Below are 25,859 nucleotides of genomic sequence, written 5' to 3'. Positions count from 1 at the left end.
CGTGAAGCTAGGATCCAATAAACCAGAGGGCAAGTGTGGTGGGAAGGTTCCTGGCCCTCCCACTTCGTCCTGGCTCTCTGTCTCTCTCTGTCTCTCTGTCTCTCTGTCTCTGTCTCTCTCTGTCTCTGTCTCTCTGTCTCTCTCTCTCTCTGTCTCTGTCTCTCTGTCTCTCTCTCTCTCTCTCTCGGATTACTTGGCATAAGTCAAGCAGCTGACAGACATTCATCTGCTGAAGCTACCCTGAAAGATTCGCACTCAGTAGTTAACTTTCTACCAACCCAATTACAAGGGCTAATTATTATACAGCTGAGGAAATGATCTATGAGAAACCTTTGGAGTCTGCAGCTGCCTTGTCGATTTCTCAGCACAGATGAACTGGTCATTCCCATCACCAGTGGCCTCTTGTGGGTTCTTTATCAAAGCTTGGGGCAGAGCTTCCTGTGAGGGAAAGCTTGGCAACATTGTTTTAAAATTTTTAAAAGTTACGTGTGTGTGTGTGTGTGTGTGTGTGTGTGTGTGTGTACACACTAATGCCATCACATGTATGTGGAGGGCTAAGGGAACTCACAGGAGCTGGTTCCCTTCTTCTACTTTAATATGGGCTCCAGGGCTCAAACTTGTGTTGTCAGGGTTTGGTGGCAAATACCTTTACCAGCTGAGTCATCTCACAGGCCCTTGAGACATGTACTCTTGATGATTCTTCACTTTAGTGACTTTATTAAGCTGTGAGAGAGCACTTGCCTAGCATGTGCCAGGCCCTGGGTTGGATTACCAGGCAGAAAACAAAACCAAAACTATTCAAAGTGAGATCAAACGAAAAGGGTCCTCTTGAGGACTGTGTAAGTTTTCTGAGAGCACAGATATGAGTGACATCTAGAGATGAAAACGGGGGACACTGAGGTCAGACCAGTCTTCAGACTCCCCTTCATGTCTTAGTTATGTCTAGAGTCATCAACCTGTTTTATTTGGGGGGGGCAAAGGACAGTACTAATCGTTTTATTCATGCCAAAGGGGATAATTGCATTCTGTCTCCCTATGGTGCTGGTGTGTGTGGGACAGCTACCATGTTTATCCCCACTCAGCTGGGTGTTTCCTGAGGGGTGGCCTGAGCACCTTACGGTTTGAGTTGGTCTCAGCACACAGGTCAGTCCCAGACTCTTACTGGGCAATGTCCTAAACCCCAGCTCATTAGAGCACAGTGGTAATTTTCTCTTTAATTTTTAATTAATCAATCTTTTCTTACATATATTTATTGCATGTGTGGGCATACTTGTGCCATGGTACATGTGTGGAGGAGTTGATTCTCTCCTCCACCATGTAAAGTCTGGGATCAAATTCAGGTAATCAGGGTTGACCATGAGCACCTTCATCCCATGAGACTACTAGGTTACCCCCCATTGTGTCGTTCTTGATGGTCCTGGTGTGATTGACTGTATTAAAAAGAAAACAAACCCTAGCCTATTTTAGAGTAATTACTAGTTATTTTGTGTTAGGTTACAAAACTCAAAGCAAACAGACAGGTTCAAAGACACTACCTTTTTTCTTTTTCTTTTCTTTTCTTTTCTTTTTTTTTTTTTTTTTTTTTTTTTTTGGTTTTTCAAGACAGGGTTTCTTTGTATTGTTTTGGAAGCTGTCCTGGAACTCGCTCTGTAGACCAGGCTGGCCTCGAACTCACAGAGATCTGCGTGCCTCTGCCTCCTGAATGCTGGGATTAAAGGTGTGCGTCATCAATGCACTTTTTATTTTCTAAATAATTTATCTATTTTTATTTTATGTGCCTTGATATTTGCCTTCATGTATGTCTGTGTGAGATCTGCTGGAACTGGAATTACAGACAGTTGTGAGCTGCCACGTGGGTGCTGGGAATTGAACCCAGGTCCCATGGAAGAGCAGCCAGTGCTCTTAACTCCTGAGACTTCTCTCCAGCCACTCTGAGACACTATCTTAGCTTCATTAAAACCATTAAACCTAATTGAAATTCTATTTTCCAATCCCCGAATAACACAGGATTATTTTCTTAAGTAGCACTGATAGAAGTACCAACCAATTTTCACCATATTTGTTTAAATTCCAAGAACTGAACTTTACTAATGTCAGGAAAGCCAGCCAGCTTAGAACAAAACTTAGTGAAAATTCAAGACACTTCTCTGAATTTTTTTTTAAATAAGATACTGAAATGTCCGTTCAAATTTCCCAAGGGATTTAACCAAAACAGGGACTCAACCTTAACTATACAGAGAATGAAACGGCAACCATGGAATGGTGTGCTTAAACACACCAGGAGGCTTCAGGGCATGAGCAGAACCTGAAAGAAGGGGCTCATTAACCACAGGAGCGACTGAAGTGGTTTAATAATTATGTTATTTCAAGGGGGACAAAAGGATCTGCCTTAAGTAGACGGGGAAGGGAAGGGCTAAGAACTAGAACTTTCTATCCTCTGCTGTCTGCTAGTGGGACCACTAGTGGGAACGGTCTATTAACTAATTGATCTGCTAGGCTCAATAGAAAACTTCGAAGGGAGATCAAAGGGTGTTCCCAGCTACAAAGGCCAGCAGTGACCTTGGGCCAGATGTTTTCCTTCCAACTCTGTCACGCTTGATGACTGGAGAGGATGGCTGAATCCGGCCAGAAGCCTTATCCGTCCCTACATGGGCTCTAAAGACAAGGGCTGTATGTGTGCACTGTGTGCTGGCAGGTATACACAAAGAGGCCAGGGAGGAGGATTAGCCAGGAAGCCAGAAGGCTACATTTCTCTTTATTTGTTTGCAAAGTGAAGAGGCTTAAGGAATGCGCTGACTGCCAACTCTTCCAAACATCCCTGTGCCTTCATTGTTCTACAGTGTCTGTTACAGTACAATGAAGGTTACTGCAATAACATTAGAGGTCCAGCTTTTTACTCTTTTCTTTTTTTAATGTTTAGAATGATAGGGCAAATAATCCAAACATGAAGCGTACATTTTTTTATATTTTTAAAATTTACTTATCCAAATACGAAGTAAAAAAATTTGAGATTTAATTTTTTTTTCTTACTTAACGTGTGTAGTCAGTTCTCTCTTTACACCTTAAGAGTACTGGGGATGGGACTCAGGTCTTCAGGCTTGATGACAAGTGCCTGTACTGCTGAGACATCTCTCTGACCCACAGACAGGATGTTGTTTTATTCATTTATTGTTTGTTTACATGTATTGCTCATCTGTTTTATTTATAGCTCTGGCTTCTCTTTGTGTATATATGTGTATTTGTGGGTGACTATGCCCATGGATGTCCAGAAGAGGCTATTAGATTCACTGGAACTGGAGTTACAGATATTTGTAAGTTGCCTAGACACCAAACTAGGCTCCTCTGGAAGAGCAGTGAGTGCTCTTAACTACTGAGTCTTTCTTCCAACCCTGTTTTCAAACATCTGGTTAAGCTATTATTTATGATGAGGCAAAATATTTTATTTAGACACTTCTTCGAAATGTTAATTTATCAATACTTCTTTATCGTGAACTGTCAAGGATTCCTACATTCTGAAACATTTTGAAAAATGACATACTTAAAATTATCTTGATGTGGTTAGTTTGTTCTGGTCCTTGGCCTTTTTAAAAAACATCAAGTTTCATTCTCCAGTGACTACAAATATCACCTACTCTGTTAATGCATCTTATTGGTAGAATATCAAGGCTCAAGGATGCTCAGATGGAATTAATTAGTCTGAGGCAATTCAACTCCTGTAGAAAAAGCTTCCACTAATGTGTGAGTATATGCATGTTAATGATGTCTGGAATTCTCTCCAATGGTAGAAATGTAGTTTTTAAAAACCACAATATTTATTTATTAATGTGTGTGTGTGTGTGTGTGTGTGTGTGTGTGTGTGTGTGTGTGTGTACGTACGTACGTACTTGTGACATGATGTACCTGTGGAAGCCAGAGGACAACTTTTGGGGCCCAGTTCTTCCTTTTACCATGCAGATCAAGATATCAAACAAGTGGTTAGGCTTGGTGGCAAGTGCTTTATTGGATGAACCATCTCACAGTCTCTGAAACATAGGCTTTTATTTCTTCTTTTAAAGGTAGGCTTTTCCCCACTTAAATTAAAATGTGGCTCCTCACTATCTCTGTGTCTATGCATGTATTTAAATTGAGTAATTATTAAATAATGTATTGATCATATATGTGTATTAGATAATTATCAAGTATGTAATTAATAGATAATATATGAGCACATGTATGTGTGTATGTTCACATGATTTTCTGCAAATGTAATTTGATAGGGTAGAAAGAGAAAAAGGTGAAGACAGTTCTCAAGGATGAATTCTACAGATTAAACTCTGCCCGGTGTCTTCGTGTTCAGGATGTATTACAGGCTCTGTCAATCAACCTTTAGCCTTTCTAAAGTCCCCCTGACATGACTGGAGTCATTAGCTGTCTGTTGTCTATTTATCCATAAATCTAGCTCATAAAATCACAGCAAGGCTGGCTGGCAATGTAGGATCACAGTATGTGGATACACGTGATAGATAGAAAGCAGTGGACTTACACGAGAAGCAGAGATTCTTTGCTTAAGCCTAGAGACACCCCAAGATTGGAGTCATGGAGACAAAGGACAAGCAGGGTCTGAGCACACACTCGTCAGTGCATACTTGAGGTTCAGGACTCAGGACTGGGGACCCCTCCCTTAGCAAGCACTTCCCTTTCTTATCCTTCTCAACTGTGTGATTTCATTGTTAACACAGGTTCACTGGGGCACGTGGAACAAAGCCAAGTGATGTCTCACCCAACACTGAAAAGTAAGACAGTGTAGACTGGGTGTGATACAGCACTGGAGTCCTGACAGATGGAAGGCTGAAGCAGAGTATCTCATTAAGTTCAGGGCCAGCCTGGCCTGCATAGACAGTGAACTGAAGGACAGGCTGGGCTGCCATAGCTAGATCATGTATCAAACAGTAACACTTAGAGAATAAAAATAGAAGGACAGCCAAGGCTACACAGAGAAACTCTGTCTCAGGGGGAAATGGATGTGTGTGTGGTGGCTGGGAGGCAGCACAGATGCTGGACCTGAAGACAAAAGCTAGATACCATCCAGGGCCTGCCCAGCAGAGGCTGAGAGAAGGCAGCTTGCCCAGGTATGGCTGTGCCAGCGTTTTTCCTGCCTGAGGCATTCTAGGGGAGGTCTGGATTGCCAGCCCTGTAGAGAAGAGAACCCTGCCTGTCAACATGCCCACTCAGCCCGTGTTTGCCCTGAGCCTCCTCATGTGAGAAAGATGAGGTGTGTCACCTGCCCAAATCAGATTAGCCCCTTTGGTCATAGATACAACTGGGATATCCGAGGATGCCAATTTCCTGAAGGAACAGGATTAATGTGAGCAAACAGATGAGTTGATTCTGAAGAGAATAAATGCAGTTATAGTTCGGGATACAGAAAATTACTTTAAAAATGGGTTTTTAGCCAGATTGCATATGTCTGCAGTACTAGCAAGGCTGAGGCAGAAGGATGGCATGTCTGATGCCAACTTGAGGTACAAATTGAGACCCTATCTCAAAACAAACAAGCAAGCAAGCCAACCAAATGCAGAGAAGAAACCCAGAAAATTCTTTTTAGAATTTTCAGAACAATTCAAATGGTAAAGATCTTTGAAATAAAATGGTTATGACTGAAAAATAATCAGAATGAGAAATGTTCCTGGTAATTAAAATATAATTGGTTAAAAAAATTCTTCATTTGCACTGAAAAATATATTATATTGGCCAAAGACAAATCTTGGAAGGAAAACTTACTTCCATTCTACAGACAAAAAAAAAAAAAAAAAAAAAAACAAGCAAACAACAAAAATACAAAAGAACACCCACAAAACCCAAAAAACAAAAGCAAAACATACAACAACAAAACAACAGATAAATAAAAGTCAGCAAGCAGTTAGAGACTGAATCAGAGTCCAATATTCGTCTATTAAAGAAGGAATAAGAAGCAGAGAAGTTGAAATGGGTGGAATCAAATACACAGGGGACGAAACTTACCAAGGGGACAGGGAACTTTAACAGGAAAAGTCTGCTTGATCAGGGTCTTTTTTTTTTTTTTTTCTCGACACAGGGATTCTCTCTGTATTGCTTTGGAGCCTACCTTGGAACTTGCTTTGTAGACCAGGCTAGTTTTGAACTCCCAGGGAGTGTTAGGATTAGGTTTCTTAAGCTTTTCCCACTAAAATGAAATTTTTCTTGCTAGAATTTTCTACACGATCTGTATAGATAGGTTATCTGAGTAAAACATTTATCCATGGTAAGTCCTAAAGAAACTTCTAAAACAATCCTTTGGTGTACATATAATTTTGCCATTTGTTAAAGAAGGCAAATTTACACACTCATGAGACAGAGGAACTCATTTGCTGTTACATAAATTACATCCTGGCTAAGTGTTGGGACATTGGCTAGAGTGTTGGAGGACACAGAATATCTTCAAAGCTTCCTGAAGTTGGCCGATATTTTGGTCTTATGATCAGCTATGCCAACAACAAGCTTCACCTAAGATGGTTCAAAATATTGGACATGCAGTTAGAGACACCTCAGAAATGGTTATAAAATCCCTCTAAAGAACAAGCCAATATGCATCGAGTGATGTTGAAAGAAAGTCAGCAACTCCAACAGCAATTTCTGCAACCAAACCTTCTGACATAATGCAGCCCAAAGATAGATGAATTTGATAATCACTTGGCGAGGAATGATGATAGGAAAATACTACAAGCTGGTGTTTCACATAATTAAGCCATTATTTAGTCCATAGCATTCCTGAAAACTAAAGTCATTCTCAGACTAGCAAATTCTCAGAAAGCTGGACACCTGCACACCTATATGAAAAAATAATACTCCAGAGGGTCCTGAGCACAGCAAAGAAGGGCGAAGGGAGTCAGGAAAAGTGCACCGAGATGACCAAGAAGCTGGGACATTCTCTTTAAAGAACAGTGCTTTCTGACAGAGGGTTGCTCATTTCTCATTCTCTGTAGACTCTGTTATTTAATTCTGCACAGAGTGATACTTATGTAACTACAATGTTGTAAGTACAGCTTTGTTAGCTGATGATAATTCTAGAATTAGTGACCCCATGGCATCACCATAATTACTAAATAATGTAAATACTGCAACCTCAATAACAGAAAAAGAATTCAATGAAATTGGATAATAGTGCTGGAGAGGTGGCAGCAAACAGGTAATTAAAAATTACTCCAAAATTTATTTTCATGAAAGGTGCCCCCCCAAAAAAGCTTGTACGAGTGGGGTGGTGGGACTTTGAGGACATGGAGCCTGGTGGGAGGCCATTAGGGCACGAGGTGTGCCCTCTGACCTCCTCCTGGCCATTTTTGCTTACTAGCATGAGGGAGGCAGTTTTTTTTTTCTGCCACAAGTTCTTGATATAATATCCTGTGTAACTGAAGACTGGAAACAATGGTGCCAACTGATCATGAACTGAAACTTCCAGAAAATGTGAGCCAGGTTGATTCTGTCTTTATCAGGTTTGTTTTTGTTGTTGTTGTTGTTTTTTACTGTAGTGGTAGAAAGTTATTATACCAGGAGTAGGCTGACCCAGACTGGACTTTTGTCTCTACTGACAACAGACACTCAAGTTTGGACAAGTGTACCCTCAATTTACTCATGTGTGGCAGGAGGGTCACTGTAGTTCCCATCTTCTCAGACACTTAGCAGCTTGCCTGTGTCTACGAGGAAACCAGTTCAGATCAGTAAGTCTGATAAAGAGCTACCTCACCTAGGGCTTGTCAGTCAGAGAACAGGAGGTAGCGTGGCTCCTTATAAAACAGAATGGAATCATTTCCCTACATCTCCCACATTTGCATGAAAATTTCCCTAAATGTTAAGAGCAAACAGGAAGGGGGAAAAGTGACTTCCTTCACCTTGTGTCCTTAAAAAAACAAAGCATGCATCACAAAAGATCTCAAAGGGAAGGTTGTAGAGGAACATTTGTCTTTATTGCTCTCTCATGTACTTTCACATCTAAGAAATGTGAAAATTTACATGCCACATCGGATTGTCCTGACATGTTTTAAGGTATGCTGTTATTCTTGGGTGTGTGTGTGCAATCACAGGACAGGTAGGGGAGCAGGGACATATGACAGAGATGGGAGGAGAAGAAGGAAGAGGAGAAAGGGGGGGGTGAAGTGAAGAGAAGGAAGGGAAAGAAGAAAGAAAGAAAAAAGGAGGGAGACAAGAAAAAGGAGAAATTTCTTGTAGACATGGACAAATTTTTTTGTGTTTCATTTTAAACTTTCGTGTTCATAGACTGATGCAGTTTCAGAGCCACGGGGTTAAAAGTTACTAAGCTCAAATTTCTCTTAAAAGATGGAAAGGACTGGGGGCTGGAGAGATGGTTTGGTGCTTAAGAGTGCTGGCTGTTCTTCTACAGGATCTGGGTTCAATTCCCAGAACCTACATAGTGGTTCACAAGCACCTGTAACTCTAGTTTCAGGGAATCTGATAGCTTTGTCCTGCAGGAATTTAGACTCTCATTTGGGAAAGGCAAACACCCCCCCCCACACACACACACACAAGAAAGAATGGCTTAGCATACCAGGCAGGGTGTGCTAGGAGGCGTGGGCAGCATGCACTGCCAGACTAGTTACAAGTAGCCTGGCAGAGCAGAGGATCACTTGGAGCTCAAGAGGATTTGGGAGGAGCAGATAGCTCACCCAGCCTACAATCAGCTTTCCCTACATTATGCGGAAATGGCTTTTACAAGGTATGAAGATGGAACAAACGTGACAAGGTTAAAACTTACCTGGAGGTTGGAAAAGTGGCCCTGAGATGAGCCAGCTCCATTTTTAGGTGTGAAGCTTGTGACATTTTAAAATTTTTTGCAGGTAGTATGAAAATGCTAAACTAGTCTAAAGTTCAATAACTACACAGACAGCCTGATGAACTGAAAACAAACATGTGAAGCTTGTGACATTTTAAAATTTTTTGCAGGTAGTATGAAAATGCTAAACTAGTCTAAAGTTCAATAACTACACAGACAGCCTGATGAACTGAAAACAAACATGTGAAGCTTGTGACATTTTAAAATTTTTTGCAGGTAGTATGAAAATGCTAAACTAGTCTAAAGTTCAATAACTACACAGACAGCCTGATGAACTGAAAACAAACACTAATGACAAAACCTACCTGTGGCTGTTTGAATAAGAATGTCTCCCCATAAGCTCGCATGTTTTAATACTTGGTACCCTTTGGTGGAGCTGTTTGAGGAGGTTTAGGAGGGTGTGATCTTGCTAGAGGAAGTACATCACTTGGGGGGTGGGCTTTGAGGTTTCCAAGCCTTGTGACAGTCTCAGGGCAAGTGATCTTTCTCTGTTTCCTGCTTGAGATTCAAGGTATGAGCTCTCAGCTCCTGCTCCAGCCATCACACCTGTGGCAACTGTGCCTCCCTGCCAGGATGGTGATGGACTATTATTCCTCTGGAACCTGCAGCCCAAATAAACCTTCCTTCTCTAAATTGCCTTGGTCTTGGTGTCTTATCCCAGCAACAGAAAAGGAACTAATATGCCATCCAATCCTGTTAACCTTGAAACCTCAATCATCAGATTCAAAGTATGTTATAGACAGGATGGAAAAAAATCATTCACCTTGGAACCATCAGAAGGGATGTGCTAGGACAGGATAGGAATTTTGCTCATCTTTATATCTCAAAGCACAAAGACTAAAACAGACCGAGTTTCTGGCTAGGTGGTGAGATGTTCAGGGAAACTTGGCTCAGGATCCTGGATCTTGAGGAGGGCATTAATCACCATGTATGCTGAAGTGGAAGACGACTGTTGCCAGGGCCAACAGAGCACTAGGTGAGAAGAATGTTCTGGAATGGCCATCTACCGCCATGTGGCTGGTGTGCAGTGAAGAAAACTATTGTCAGGACTTAGCAGTTGGGGTGAGCGGGAGGCTCCCACCAAGCTGAAACTGGAATTTGTTGTGGTTTCCAAGCTAAGCTCACCCCCCAAAACGTTAGGGGTTGTCAAGACCCTGTCACACCCATCCTTCACCTGTACTAGGATCACAATGATGGCAGGCGATGATTCCTGGGTGAGTAATGGCTTGGTATCTCAGTAAGAGATAGAGATGACCCTGGCTGATGAACACTCTAATGCCATGACTTAATCTTGGAGAAAGCAGGTATGGTTGGGTCTGTCAATATTTATCTTTCTTTTTTTAAAATTATCTGAAGTGCTTTATGGAGAGTTTCTGAGACTTTCCATGGGAGACAGTCTAGTCTTCCACACTCCCTTCTGAGAATCCATCCCTGCCCCAATCACCACCTTAGCAGGGAGTCAAGATTACTCCAGGTCTTGTTTCTTAGATAGAATGGTCTTTCATTTTCTGGTGTGTGTGTGTGTGTGTGTGTGTGTGTGTGTGTGTGTGTGTGTGTGTGTGTGCGTGTGTGTGCATGTGTGTACAACATTGGGTATCAGTTTTCCCATTCCAGTATGTTTGAGGCAGAATTCTCTTTGCTGTTGGCTTCCAAGTACTTATGAGTCACTTTCTGGGGATCTCTACCCTTATCTCTCTGAGGATTATACCTGTGCATAGCATTATACCTGTCTTTTATAGGAATTCTGGGGATTTTAATTCAGGTCCTCATGCTTGCATGACAAGTGTTATGCCCACTGTGCTATGTCCTTAGTTGAGAGCCGACTTTCTTTATGAAAGAAAATACTGCATCGCTTTGGTTACTTTTCTTCTCCTTGTTACACGGGCTTTTATTTTGGACAGGTTTTGGATGGTGGGGGTGGGGTAGGGGGTGGGGAGGCTGGGAGGTAGGGGGATGAAACCACACAAACACTCCAGTGCTAACTCTTTAATGGCCTGGTGACTCTGGTTTGTCCCTGGTTTCCAGGCCAGTTTGTGCAACACTTTCCTCTCCTGAGACAGGCTGTCTTTCCTGCTTCCCAGCCACCCCTGCGGCTCCTCTTGAGAGCTCCGGCTTCCACAGGCACCTCCACCAATGGAACGGATGGCCCAGATGTCTGTGTACCCAGAGGTTGGTCAATGTCCAGTGGGACTTCCTTTAAATTCTTTGCACCTCATTAAACTGATCCCTCTGTGGCGGCCTTACCTTAGTCCTACAGTTTGCACAAGTGCACGCTAAAAGGTATCAGCTAAAGGCCTGGTGACCAGCTTGTGCTGTGGGAGGTGCGGACTTGTGGCCGGAAGTTAGGCCGTTGGAGGCGCACCGTCAAAGGGGGGAGCTGGGACCTTGACCCCCACTCTTGCCTCTCTCCTTTTGTTGTTTCTCTGCTGTCATTTAGTGAGCTGCTTCCTCGGCTACACATTCCGGCCATGATATATGACCTTGCCACAGGACTGCAACCAACCACAGGCCGGAATCTCCAAAGCATGAAGCAAAATAAACCTCTCTTATTTTCTTTCCGTCCTTTTTTTTTTTTTTTTTTTTAAGGAAAGGGTTTTCTCATGTAGCCCAGCTGGTTTCCCTTCCATCCTCTGGCCTCAACCTCCCTGGGCTGGGATTACAGATGAGCATCATCACACCAGCTTCTTCTTTTGACACGGATTTTTCTCAGGTATTTATGTCAATAGCATGAAGACACTTAGTAAAAATGTACCCATGAACAGACTAGAGAAACTAGTGTAAGCCTTTCAAATGGTTTGGGAATTAATCATTATGCACATTAATGTATATGCTGTGTGTCTACAGACTAGCATGTATACGGCAAGACACCTTTATCGTTGAAGGAGTGCACGGTTCTCAGTAAGCCACTAAATTTCCCTGAGCCTTGGCTTCTAATCATTTGGAAGTTAGTCTGACTTCCAATTCCCTGCAGCAAAACCACAGCTTCCAACTGATATTTGCTTTGCCATCCACTCCAGAATCTAAGCCAAAGAGTCGATTCAGAAAAAGATGCCCTCATCTTTATTTTGAATTTGTTTCTCCATAAATGAAGCCCTTGGTGACTATGCACCTAAAGGAAGCTCTCTGCATGGAAGTCATAGCTCCCATGTCAGGGAGACCACACTGAAGGCTTTCACAAATCCCTAGACTTCACCCTGGCAAACGGATGCCCCAAGAAGGGTGTTTTCTGAAAGGTGGGGAAGGCACTGATCACAGGTGCTGTGTCTTCTGGTGTCTGCTCTTGCCTCTTCCTTATTTTTAAATGTTGCCATTAATTTATTTATTGGTAGTAGAGAGGAATAATTCCTCCTCTTCTTTCTGTCTTTTTTTTTTTTTTCTGAGACAGGGTTTCTCTCTGTAGCTCATGTCATTCACCTGTATACATGAACCCTGAGTGGACAGCAGAGAGAACAGCAATGAAGTCTCTGCCCGCAATCATCTGTAGGTGTATTCGTGTCCTAGGGCTGCAGTGACAGATGACCTCCATCAGTGTGTTGAAGAGACACGGCCCTATGATCTCACAGCTCTGAAGATCAGACGCCCGAAATCAATCCCATCTACTCACTTCATTACGTGGGTTGCTTGAAGTTTAATTTCTTTGACTTATTCAGGTCAATGTCCTGACTGGCCTAGCTCCTGAGGCTTCACGGAAGTAGCTGTAGTTTGGGCTCTTCCAGTTGCTCAAGGTAACTGACCCAGAGCCCTTTTATCTTGAACATCAGCAGAGTGACGCTACTGCTGTCACTGCAGTGCCTTATCAGATCCGTGTGCTCACCCTGGGCCACCTACACAAACAGTCCCCAGTCTCCTCTCTTTTTGACCATCTTTTGCTCGGTCACATCTGCAGAGTCCTGGTTGTCATGGAAGGTTCACAGGTTTGGGGCATTAGGTTGTGACTTTTTGGGGTACTGTTGTCCAGTTGACCGTACGTTCAGGAATGCATGGCAAGCAAGCTAAACTACATTGTCAACCAAACATTACCAGTGTTGTAAGACAGAAGGGTCTGGTTTATGTCCTTGTGTGTGTGTGTGTAACAGAATATGTTGGGATATTTGCACTGGACTGAGGTCATGAGTGGGAAGGGAATTTATTAATTGCAACTTTTCACTCTTCTGTTGTTGCTTTCTGAGACAGTATTTCTCTGTGAAACACTCTCTGTAGACCAGGCTGGCCTGGAACTCAGAGATCCACCTGCCCCAGCCTCCTAAGCATTGGGATCAAAGGCATGTACATGGGTAACTTTTCACTCTTTAAAATAGACATTTACATGTCTTTTCTTAGCAATTGTTTGCAAGATCATTGCATAATGGAAGTTTGCCTCAAATGTTAAAAACGGCCAATGTAAAAGAAAGTAGAAAAACCAAAGAGTCACACAGCTCCCTCTTGCATGCCGTCACACTTGCATGCTTACTCTTTGACTCCAAAGCTTCATTTTTCTTATAAAAGATTCCCAGGCCTGGTGTGACAGTCTATGTCTGAAATACCAGTACCCTGGAGGCTGAGGCCAGCCTGTGCTATAGAGTCAACTCCATCTCAACAAAGAAGGAGGAAGAGGAGGAAAAGGGGAGTGAAGTGAAGAGAAGGAAGGGAAAGAAGAAAGAAAGAAAAAGGAGGGAGACAAGAAAAGGAGACATTTCTTACAGACACAGACAAATTTTCTTGTTGTGTTTCATTTTAAACTTTCTTGTTCCTAAACTAATGTGGTTTCCGAGCCATAGAGTTAAAAGTTACTAAGTTCAAATTTCTCTTAAATGATGGAAAGGACTGGGGGCTGGAGAGATGGCTCAGTGGTTAAGAGAACTGCCTGCTCTTCTTCAGGATCCAGGGTCAATTCCCAGCACCCACATGGTGACTCACAGCCACCTGTAACTCCAAATTCCAGGGAATCTGATGCCTTCTGGCCTGTGCGGCACCAGGTACACAAGTGGTGTATAGCTGATACGCATGCAAGCCAAAACCCACACACATAAAATAAAAAAGGCTTTGGATTCGATCCTAGGACACAGGAGAGTGCATATACACACACATGCAGACACACACATACACACACACACACACACACACACACACACACACACACACACACACACGGCAGGTGAGACAAAGCTGAGATTAAAAAAAAAAGATTAACACAGGGGTTGGGGAGATGGCTCACAGTACTTGCTGCTTTTGCAGAGTACCTGGGTTTAGTTCCCAGCACCGTTTTTGGGTGGCTTACAACCATCTGTGACTGTAATAGATCTGATGCTGTTTTCTGGCCTCTCAGGGCACCTGTGTATATGTAGTGCACACCTAGACACCTAGACAATCACACACACACACACACACACACACACACACACACAAATAAAAATGCAAGTAAAATTTTAAGAAGACTAGCACATATGAAAGGAACACATTTGTCTGGTCACAAACAAATGTGATAAATGTTTATTATTTATAATGTACTAACAATTACTTCACTAATTGTTGAGGATTGATAATATGCCAGGCCTGGTGCTGGTTGCACGTGGTGGCCCCATTCCTCAGGAGCTTCCAGCTGAGCTGACATCTAGAACCACAGCTACAGCTGTTGTCGAGAAGGGTGGATGAGATGTGTGAAGGCTAAATCTGAGCATCGTCTGGGTGGGGTTGTGGTGAGTGCAGCGGTAGTCCTGAGGCAGAGCTTTTGTTTAGAACGCCAGATCTCAGGCTCTGACTCCAGGCCCTGGGATGGGAGTGGGGCTGGAAAAAAGAGATGAGTAAGAATCCCTGATGAAGTGGTCTGGTGTGTGTACAGCCCGAGGGGTGGAGCTTGACAGCTGAGTTAGCCTTGGTGAGGGGCCAGCACTCCAGGATGGGGGCCAGAGCAAGCACATCACAGAGGTTCTTGGCACATTCAGGCTGCCCATGGTCTCTGACATGGAGAGAAGAGCTCAGGGCAGGAGGTCAGCTGCAAGAGTTTTGGTTCTCTGCCCACGTCATGGGGCTAAAGAACTTTCTGAGAGGATCCAGGTGGGAAACATCCAAGGCTTTGCTGGGGAGTGTGTCTCTTTCACACCTTCTTTAAGAAAATACCTAAAACCCTTCCCATGCATAAAAACAATCTTAGTGGGGGTGGGGGGAGGAGAAGCTGCGGTCGATATGTAAAACAAATGAAAAAATGTAAAAAACAAAAACCAGTCTTAGCTTGCAGGTAGGATTTGACCCACTGTTTGTTGGCCACTGAAGTTAGTGGGAGGCTTTGAGGGGCTTTTGAGCAGGAAACACCACCATTCCTTTCCCAGGGAACTCAGGGCACTACATTTAGGCACGTAGCACTTGATATCACACTGGTCTTGGGCCCTCATGGTCGGATCTGAGGGTTGGAAAGATCACTCTGGTGGTATGTGAGCTAGGTGAGATGGGCCATTCTAGAAAGCAATATTGATAGTCCAGGGAATGCGATAAGGGTGCCAGGCTTGGGTGGCGGCCAATACATGGCATCATGGCTGAACTCCTTTGTGTAGGAATGAGAAACCAATGAATATGACTTGGACCATGGGATTGTATTGCCTCTCTCTCCTCCTTCACACCAACTCCAAGGGACATTCTTTGCATCTGTTTGGGATGGGGCTGCCAAGTGGCATAAGGATATGACTCTCCAGGGTCTCTGTCTAGGTTTTAACTGCACTGATATAAAACCCAAGTGCTCTGAGCAGAACACATTCATCCCACAGGCTCAGCCTGCCACCTTCTGCCTCCAGCCATAGCAGTTCTAGGGGCATCTTTCTAGTCTTCACTAACATCTGCTGTCTCTCCTTGCCTTCGGGACCAGTCTAGTATAATTATCCCTTCAGTAGAAGCATTTCCACAGAACACATGACTGCAACATCCAGCTTCAGGTCTGAGACTTCTAACTTCATTCTAAGGGCTAGGCTGCTAACTGCTGGAGTGCAGGGTTTTTGGTCATTTCTATGGTTGACAAGCAATCAGAGTTTGCTAGGTTAGGGCTGGGGTAGCTTAGTGGCAGAGTGTTTGCCTATTGTACGCGAGGTCCTGGATCCCATTTCTAGAGTTACAAAAACCAAAAAAGAATATAAAAAGCGAAGTCTCCTATTTCAGGTGTAGAAATGGTGGGGGAGACGGGGACTGTGGGCAGGTTTTAATTCACTTCTCATCCTTAGCTTGGGGCCGATTACATCATTCCTTCTGGTGGGAAAATGCTGCTCTGTGCAGACAAAGAGCCTATCTCCTCTCTGGATGTTTTTGTCACTTAGGTTTCTTATGCTATTTACCGACCCAGCTCCCTTTTATCCCAGGGCCCATGGCAAGTCCCTTATCTGTGAGTTCTGGTCCTCTGTAACTGCCCCTTTCAACTCTTCAGGGTTATCTTTCTCTCCCAGGATGTGAACCCTTTTTTTTTTCAAGGTTTTCTTGCACTTCCCAAGCTTGAATTCATGCCTTTCCCCCTAAATTTATTTAAAACTTTGGTTCCCCACACATACTTTAATAAAACTTCTTGAATTAATTTCTTTTTTTTTTTCATTTTTTAATCAGCTTACAGAGTGACAGACTTCCTTAAAGCATTTCCATACGGATTCAGTTTTGACGACCCTCCCCCGATCCTTGACTCTTCCGAGTCTCCCTGGCCCCCCATTATGCCCTTTCATCTCTGTTAGTCCCCCTTCTACAGTCATATTCCCATGTGTCCTATTACCCTCCCCACCTCTCTCCCTTAACCACCCCCCAGAAAGATTTTCTGTCTAGACACATACCACTTCTACATGAATACACATACTTAGCATTTAGAAGCTAGGATCTGCATATGCGAGAGAACATGTGGTGCTTGTCTTTCTGAGTCTGTCTTGCCTCAATATAATATCTTCTAGTTCTATCTAGCTCCCTGCAAATTTCATAATTTCATTTGTCTTTATGGTTGGATAAAATTCCATGGTGTGTGCACACTCTGTTTTCACTACCCACTCATCTGGCGATGGACATGAAGGCTGATGTGGGTTCTTTGCCATTGTGAACCAAACAGCAATAACTATGGGTGTTCAAGGAGTTCCTTAAGACCACAGCCCCTGCACAGGAGAGGTAGAGTTGGGCATCCTGCAGTTCTATTTTCAGCTTTCTGAGGGACCTTGCCATTCATTTGCACCGTGGCCGCACTAGTTTGCAGTCCACCAGCAGTGAATGAGTGCTCTTTCTCCACATCCTTGCTGGAATTTGCATACCGATGTGCATATAAGCAGCATGAATCGGGCTCAGGAAGGAGTAATAATAAAAAAGGAGACCGTGAAGTTGGGAGAGCCGCTCTCCACAGGAGCCCAGTGGCTGCAGGTGGTGTGGTTGCAGTACGTAAAAGAAAGGAAGGGAGATAAATAAGGTGCCTTTATTAGAGTGACTCAAACTCAGCCCTTCACTGGTGTGCTTGAAGTTTCACCCGCCATGGGATGAGTCTCGGTCAGAGTGTTTGGGTTTCATCTCATCACTTAACAGTAGCTGTGGGGTCTGGGGTGGGAGGTGGACATCTCTGGGTTTCAGTTTTCCCATTGGGCAGGGGGAGTATGCATTCTAATTGTCCTGTTACTTTGAGTACGGAATGAACTAAGTCAACTACATCTTGTAGAGTAGAACACAGTATGCGGTGTGGTCAGGAGAATGGTGTGTGTGGTCAAGGTGGCCTTGAGACTTTCACAGTCTTTGCTGCATGCTCTCTGCATGCCATGCCATCTCCAGGTCTGCATGAGAAGTTCAAATGCAGGCTGCCAGCTTTGCACTGATACTTTCCCCATCACCTGCCTGGTCTGCAAGGGTTTCCTCTTTCACAATATTCTAGCAGCCTGGTGCTGACTTCATCTTCTATTCTGCTTTTGGTGAAACAAATAGAAGGCAGACGGTCCAGGGACTGAGGCTGAGGCCATGATATGTGTGGTGTTGTGGCCAGGGACTATGCCATTCTAAGCATGCAAGATGATGTGATTCACTTGACAGAGTAATGGCCTAGTAGGCATGAAACTCTGCAGTCCATCTCCAGCACCCCGTTAACTGGGTATGATGATGCAGCCTGTAATGCTTGAACTCAGTAGGTGGAGGCAGGAGGATTATAATTTCAAGGTCACCTTCAGCCACACTGCAAATTTAAGGCAAACCTTAAATAAAATAAAATTTGAGATACACGCCTTTAATTCCAGCACTTGGGAGGCAGAGGCAGGCAGATCTCTGTGAGTTTGAGGCCAACCATGGTCTTCAAAGTGAGTTCCAGGACAGCCAGGGTCATACAGAGAAACCCTGCCTCAAAAAACAAACAAACAAACAAACAAACAAAGCAACAATAAAAGATTAGTGATTATGTAGATTTACCTCAAGGCCTCTTTTGTCTGCCCTCGGTACTCTAAAACATTTGTGTACGTTTAATAATTTCTTTAAAAAGTGTGTGTGTGTGTGTGTGTGTGTGTGTGTGTGTGTGTGTGTGTGTAAGTGGTGCAGTCTCCAGTAACAGGCAGCTTCGGGCAGCAGAATAGTGGGACCTGGGATCCGGGAAACAAACTCCACACCTCTGTAAGAACAGCGCACTCTTAACTGTGGAGCTATCCCATCCCTGAATCACAGCATTTGGATGAGGAACCGACCAGAGACCTGGGCTTGTGGGTGTGGCTCCTGGGATGCAGAGGTGTGTGAGAAACCGTCTGAAAGTCTTGTGAATGGATTTTAGGTTATTTCCAGGAACACACATTTTTTTTTTTTGCTGAAAAATGAGTAAATACAGTATGTGGGGATGAACAAAGCACTCAGTAGCGAGTGTCCCCATTGGCAGAGTCGGAATGTATGTGTGCCTGGAGCTTTTTAGAAACTCAGGAACAAGGGGCGCTTTGTTAGGAATGAGGAACACTTGGATGCTCCTCCGTGCACCACCAGCTCCGCAGCTCTGTCCCAAACGCTTTACTTCCAGGACTTAAAAAAATTCTCACATTAACTTGATTTCTATATTAGATTTCAGATTCACGGCCAAAGCACACATCCTGGAGGAATAGTTACCTTCTCTTTACTTAAAATACGGACAGCAGTATACTGGCGGAACCGTGTATTTATAAAGTGACATTTCCACATCTGCCTTGTGAATTCCCTTCTTAGTCAAGTGGCCATAAAAAAGAGGAAGATAAAAATAAAAGAAAAGAAATGGCTGTAATTTAAGCAAAGAATAACTTCCTTTTTATTAGGTTTAACTCGAAACCAGGTATTATATTTATATAAATACTGTGGAAAAATATTTAACCTATTCACACAGGTTAAGTAACTAAGCGATAAGCTTTGTAGGTAAAGTGTGTTTAAATGCTCCCATTAAAGTCAAATGGTGCCGGGCAGTTTTTCCACTTTGCAAATACATACCATTAGGGGTCTGAAAAGGAAGGCTGTGGAAAGAATTTCCGGCAAACAAACTCGGCTGTTCATTGAAGAGATTGTGGCTACTTTATGTTACGGGGGGGGCGGTGAGGAGAGTCAAAAAGTCAAAATAACGAGGCTCAGCTGAGAGTGAGAGGCTTTTTTTTTTTTTTTTTTTTTTTGAGCTAGGCTTTCTCTGTGTAGTTGCAGCTGTTTGGAACTTCTTCTGTGTAGACCAGGCTGGCCTGGAACTCAGAGAGCTGCCTGCATCTTCAAAGCCAAGAAGCATTTGCTCAGCAGAGGGGCGTGGTATGTTAGCTGGTTCTCTTTATTAAAAATATGCAGAGGCTGGAGGGATGGCTTATTGGATAAGAGCCCTTGTTCTTGCAGAGGACCTGGGTTCAATTCCCAGCACCCACAAGGCAGCTCAGAACTGTCTATAGCTCAGATTCCAGGGGATCTGATGTTCTCTTCTGACCTCCTTGAGCACCAGGCATGCTTATGGTGGGTATACATACATGTGAGCAAAGCACTCATACATAAAATAAAATAAATAAATTTAAAACCAAAAAAGGACTATGCAAATCTATCAGAGCACAAGGTTGGGAGATCTGGGGTGTGTAGACCTTTCTGAGACTGTTTACAAGGAGCCAGCCAAGGAAAGGATACATTTAGCCAGCAGTGGTGGCGCACGCCTTTAATCCCAGCCCTCACAAAGCAGAGACAGGTGGAACTCTGTGAGTTCAAGGCCAGCCTGGTCTACAGAGTTCCAGCGCAGGTTCCACAGCACACAGAGAAACCCTGTCTGGAAAACCAAAACAAAACAAATAAAAAACCAAAGATACAAAACAGGGATACACTCATAGATTTCCTCTTTAAATGGAATGAATTCAATTTAGTTTCCAAACCAAGACCTGTTCCTCCCAAACAACAAACAAAGAAAATAGACAGTGTTGATGACTGTGTCATAAAAAAGCAGACTACAGAACTACTATGGGGCACTGAGAACATTGTCACGACCTTAGCTTCCAGACTTTTAAACTGGCAACTGTATTTAGTACAGTTCAATCAATATGCCAAGAATTACAGAGGCCATCATCTTTGGTTTTGTTTCTTTGGGAAGTCAGATAGATTGTATATTTTTGAGGCCTTAGGCTTTAGTTTTTGCAATAAGTAAAAATACTCATAAAATGGATCAGACAATAAAGATATAGACCTGAAGATGAAAACCACACACAGTATCACCCAGAGGCAACCATACTATCTTTGGGGTCGCCCATTACAAAGTTTCTGTTCTTTTTGAGGGAGTGAGTATACTGGGTTTAACCCTGGGGGCTCACATTACACATTTTATTCTTATGAATGGATGACTTCCTGCGACACAGGTTGTTTAAAAGCTGGCTTTTGGTCCCTTTAATGTTGTGCATTTATTTTTTGACTTTTGGTTTTGGTTTAGTGTTTTATTTTTGTTTGTTTCTAAATCAGGCTGGCCTCAGACTCACTATGTAGTGGAGGATAATTTTGAACTTCTAGTCCTCTTGCCTAGTGCTAGGGTTCCAGATGAACCATTCTGCCCAGTTTGTAAGGTACTGAGGAAGGAACCTAGGCTGTGGGGCATGCTAGACAGGCACTTATCAACTGAGCTACTTTCTTAATCTCTGATGTTGAATTTATTATTGTCGATGTGGTGAGCATCTTTCCATTTTTTAGATATTTGGCCATATGCATTCCATTAGCTCAAAAATAGTATAATTAATTCAACCAACTCCCTATTGATTAAATATAAACAACACTAGATTAAATATAGTAAAATATAAACAAAACTATATTAAAATCTAGGGAAACATTTTATAGTCATTTGATTTTTGTAGAATATATCTTTAAATTAAATGTATACATTATGGATCATATATGTGAATATTTGTATATTATATATGTATGTATTATTGATATTTAAATATGGTTTAAAATTGTTTATTCATTTGTTGTTTATGTGTATTCATATGTCGGGTTGAGACTTGGTGGCAAGAGACTTCACCTACTGAACCACCTAATCAACGTGGATTGTTTTTATAAGTTACACACTGCTTCAGTAGTTATCAAAACTGACTTTGTAATCACCTAATAAAAGCTATCTCTTATTTTTTCGTTTTAAATTGCATTTATTCACGTGCATGTCTATGTGAGTGATGTAACCTGTCTGCACGCTCCTACGGAGGCTAGAGGATGGTGTCAGATGCTCGGGAGCTGGAGTTACAGGCAGTTGTGAGCCACCAGATATGGGTGCTGGGTACAAACTATGGGTCCTCTGGAAGAGCAGCAACTATTCTTAACTACTGAACCACTTCACCAGCCACCGGGGTTACATGCTACTGTAGACATTGATATTTGAAAGAAAAGTGAGTCATGTTGTGTTGCTTCTCTCAATTTAGAAGTAAGCAAATGTGTTCATGTACAATTTTTACTTTGTTTTTAATAAAGTAGAGGTTTAAGATTAGCAAATTTGCTAAAAAAAAGTTACACACTGCTTAACTATGGAGATGTGTTCTGAAAGACACAGCATCAGGTGGTGTAGTTGCAGGAGCATTGCAGAGTGTGCTGATAGGAGCTAAGATTGTTAATATCATCTGGCAATACAGTGTCATAGGCTCATCACTGTATACACTGAACACAAACAAAACTTTGTTAAGGGGTGTGTGTGTGTGTGTGTGTGTGTGTGTGTGTGTGTGTGTGGCCATTGTTTTATGTTAACATGACTGGGTTAAGAGGTGGAAGCTTTATTTTGGGGTTTTTCTGTGAAGATAATTCAGGAAAAAAACCCTCAGCATTAGAGTCAACAGACTGGGCTGCAGAGATGGCTCAGCCGTCAAAGGCTATGCTCACAACCAAAAATACAAGAGTCAACAGACTGAGTAAAGGTCTCCCTTTGCTTGTGTTGTTGTGCATCCAATTTTTTTGAAGGTCCAGACAAAGAAAGGCAGAGGAAGGCCTGAGTTAGGATCCTGTGTAAAGCTGGATGCAGTAGCCTACATTTGTAATCCCAGCCTAAAGCGGGATAGGAGTCTAGGAAAGTGATTCCCAAAGCCCCTAAGCCTGCTAGCTTGTCCTATGTAGCAGTGTGCTATGGTATGCATATGCCTGCACACACACACACACACACACACACACACACACACACACACACACACTTTAAAAGGCAGAGGAAACAAGAATCTTCTTTCTCTGAAGCTACCACATATCCTCCTTTGCCTTTAAAACATAAAAGCCCAAGTCCTCTGGTGTGTCGTGTCCCCCCCACCCCCCAGACTCTGGGACTCACACCGGGGTCTCCAACCATCCATTCCTTTCTCAGGCCTTTGGCTCTAGCCTGGGGGTTACACCATTGGCTTCTGGGACCTCAGGTCTTTGCATATGAGTCCCACCACTGGCGACTCTGGCTCTCCGGCTTGCAGATGGCCTATCATGGGTCTTTCAGCCTCCACAGTCATGTGATTGATTCCATAATACATCCTTTCTCTTCTACCCCTGTGGATTGTATTGCTTCTGATTTTCTTGAGTACCCAGACTAATACAAGCCACCGTCAACTTTCTCATTAGGAAGACCTAGTTAATTTACCCACCTTCAGTCTGGAATTCTTGTTTCATCTCAGCAGGGCTAAGATTGCAGATGAAAATTTTCTTTTCAATCTGAGAGGTAAAAATAAGCATATGGATTTAGTATCCATTTCTGTGATGAGTAACATCAAACATGTTTTAAAGTATATAGTCATTGGTATTTCTCTTTTCAGTTGCTTGTACCTACCTTGTAGGTGTCTGGCCTTTACACATCTCAAACACAACATCAAGGGTACGGAAGTAGCTCAGGGGTTATGGAGTGCTTGCTGTGCAAGCATGAGGATGTGAGTTCAAATCTCCAGCATCCATGTAGAAAGTGGGGCTAACCTGGACTACCTATAACCCCAGCACTGTGCAGAGCAGAGACAGTAGGATCACTGGAATCGCCTGGCCACCAGCCTAGCTCCACAGCCAGATTTGGTGAGAGAACCTTTCTCAGGGGAATAACTTGGAAAGTGAAAGAATATGAACAACAGTGGACATCTTCCTCTGGCTTCTGTGCTAGTGCACAGGCGCGCCCATTCCATGTGACATAGGAGCATACACATTCGCACACACATGCACACTTGTGCATACTCACACGTACAAACAAGCAAAAAAAAAACCCAAGCAAAAAGCATGCATTGGTGCTGCCTGCGGCACTCACACATAACCCTATCCATGCAGCTGCCCCAGGTAAAGCCCTCCAAGATGCTTTTCACTTTTCTGGCCTTCTGCATCCACTCTGTATATCAGCTCCTTCCATTTCCTTAGCCACTGATTGAGTGCAGGCTCCATTCCATTTTGTAAAGTCTGAGTTGAGCCTCCCCACATTCCTTACCAGGCGTTAACTTACTCATTTTTGCATTGTCAGCTCCTGATTTATAATCAAACACACACTGTAGGTTCTTGACTAACAAAAGGTGATATTGGTTTTCCCATGTCTCATCAATCTCCTCTCCACTGAGTCATAGCCTCGCCATAATTACCATACCAAAACACCCTTTATTCTGCTCTTAACTGGTGCTGGAGCTGCTGTGAAAGCATGGTGTTTTCACTTCTGCACTGTTGGTGTTTGCTTCAGAGAAATCTGTCATGCAGCAGGCTATTCTTTGCTCTGCAGGTATTCTGCGACTTCCCTGACTCCCACTAACCACATCAGAGCCACTCCCCCACACACACCTTGGTGATGCCCACCAAATATGTAAATATGTAAACCTGTAGACACCATCACCATATTCCATCCAGGGCAACTCACCCTACGTAGAGGATCACAGGCCTACAGAAAAATGTAAAAACCAAGTTATGATGTCTTCCATGATCTTTCCCCCCACTGCCTTTCCAGCCCTATTTGTTATGTTGGAAAAGAACATGGGGTCTTGATAGTGTAAGGATTCAGGCATTGTGCTGTCCTGTCCTGTCACCTGGCAGAATGCACTCGGGCAGTACCCTGGTCAGCCCAGGGTTCCACGGTTGCACAGACTGCATGAGGGTGTAAAAGACTCCTTAAAAGAAAGACCCCCGCCCACTTATGCTCTCTTGTCTCCCACCTCTGTCCTCTCTGTCTCTGTGTCTCTCTACCTCCTTTCTCTTTCCTTCCCCCTTCCCTCCCCTTTATAATAAAACTTCTTACTTAAACGTCTGCCTGGCATGTTTGTCCCTCGGTCATCCTCCTTGCCATGGGATCCGCCAAGGTCCCCCTCGCAGCTTTATCATAGCAGATACTAAAAAGGGATAACACGATGTAATTAAAATGAAAGAAAACAATACAAAGCCACACGCCTGTCATTTAGATTTCCAAAGGAATCAAAAGTAAGAGCGAGAAAGAGAAAAATACCCACCCTGTGGAAGTCCTAGGCGCTTTTTCCTACGTTGGGATTTTGTTCTTTGGAAATGAATTGTCCCTGGCCACCAGTTGCCAAGATCAACAGGAATCCAGCTGGGATGTACCTTTGATGTCTCTTGTGTTTATTAACTAGAATGGGGTGAGAATGGAAGTCTTTCTGCAGGAAACGTCCAGAGGATGTGAGCACCCACCGCAGGCCCTAACCAGCGCGCACTCACCTCGTTGAGGCTGAGCAGAACCAGATTCAGAAACATGAACACAACAGGAATGTTTCTGGTCATTTTTCCTCAAATCCACCAGAGGGTTCCTGGGTAATTTTTCTGACAAACTCTGCCCATGTGCAGCATCTACAAGACAAGAGAACGCTTATGTTATTTTTTTTCCCACTAGTTACTCTGACAATCCCAACCCTCACTTTCTCCTCTGCTACGATTGACATCTGAGAAGGAGACCGCAAGTGCATACCATTTTATAGGCTGGCTTGATTGAAACCAGCTCTCTCTATAGATCCCATCATGCAAGAGACACACGGTTTTTGTCAGAAGACTGGCTACTAGCAAAAAAGGTTTTGATGCTATTGCTAGTGAGAAATTAGTAACTAGATCCTTGGTCCGTTTTATGCCAACTTTATAATTATACTGTTTCAGTGGTAAACCAGACCTTTGAGCCAAGGGTAATTTAGAAACTTTAGATTCGAATCCCCCTCCCCCCTTTCCTTTAATGTTCATCTCTGCTGCTTCTCCATCTTCATTCAAACATATAATTTCCCCCATTCCTGCTTCATCCTGGTTCCTTGTTCTGTGACCTTTCACAGGAAGAATGCTTTCCCTCATCCTGAGACATGGTGGGCAATGATCAAGGTTGTGTATACACAGACCTAATTCTAGGCCACACTGACACTCTGCAAGAGTGTCACCAATGTGTGCTCACAGCTTGGTCTCAAGGCCGGGAGAACAAATGGCCTTGTATTGTGCCTAGGGTGCCTGTGTATAGGAGAATTAGTTTCTTCAGAAGAGTAGCACATGGGAGATTACTTTCTCAGATAGTGGAGTTCTTTTGCAATTCCATAGCCCCTTTCAGAAGTCTTCTATATAGGAATATTTATTGTATATTAAAAATGAAAACTGGGGCTTCCTGAGTGAGAATATTCTAGTTTCTTAGTCAGCAGGCATGTAATCAAAATACTTGGGA

At 43.2% G+C, this 25,859-nt stretch overlaps 1 long non-coding RNA gene across 1 annotated transcript; it reads right to left on the bottom strand.

The window, feature by feature from the left end:
- Positions 1-22,587: 22,587 nt before the first annotated feature.
- LOC121143749 lies at positions 22,588-25,021 on the bottom strand. The gene is made up of 5 exons (XR_005881073.1): positions 24,887-25,021; positions 24,664-24,797; positions 24,456-24,546; positions 24,081-24,101; positions 22,588-22,915 (listed from the first exon to the last, which is right to left on the bottom strand). It is a non-coding gene; the product is annotated as an uncharacterized LOC121143749 (long non-coding RNA).
- Positions 25,022-25,859: the final 838 nt, after the last annotated feature.

The sequence above is a fragment of the Mesocricetus auratus genome, unplaced genomic scaffold (assembly GCF_017639785.1).
Source record: "Mesocricetus auratus isolate SY011 unplaced genomic scaffold, BCM_Maur_2.0 Super-Scaffold_100013, whole genome shotgun sequence".
Taxonomy (NCBI): domain Eukaryota; kingdom Metazoa; phylum Chordata; class Mammalia; order Rodentia; family Cricetidae; genus Mesocricetus; species Mesocricetus auratus.
Note: the sequence above shows the minus strand (reverse complement) of the source record. Positions and strands in the feature narration are given on the sequence as shown.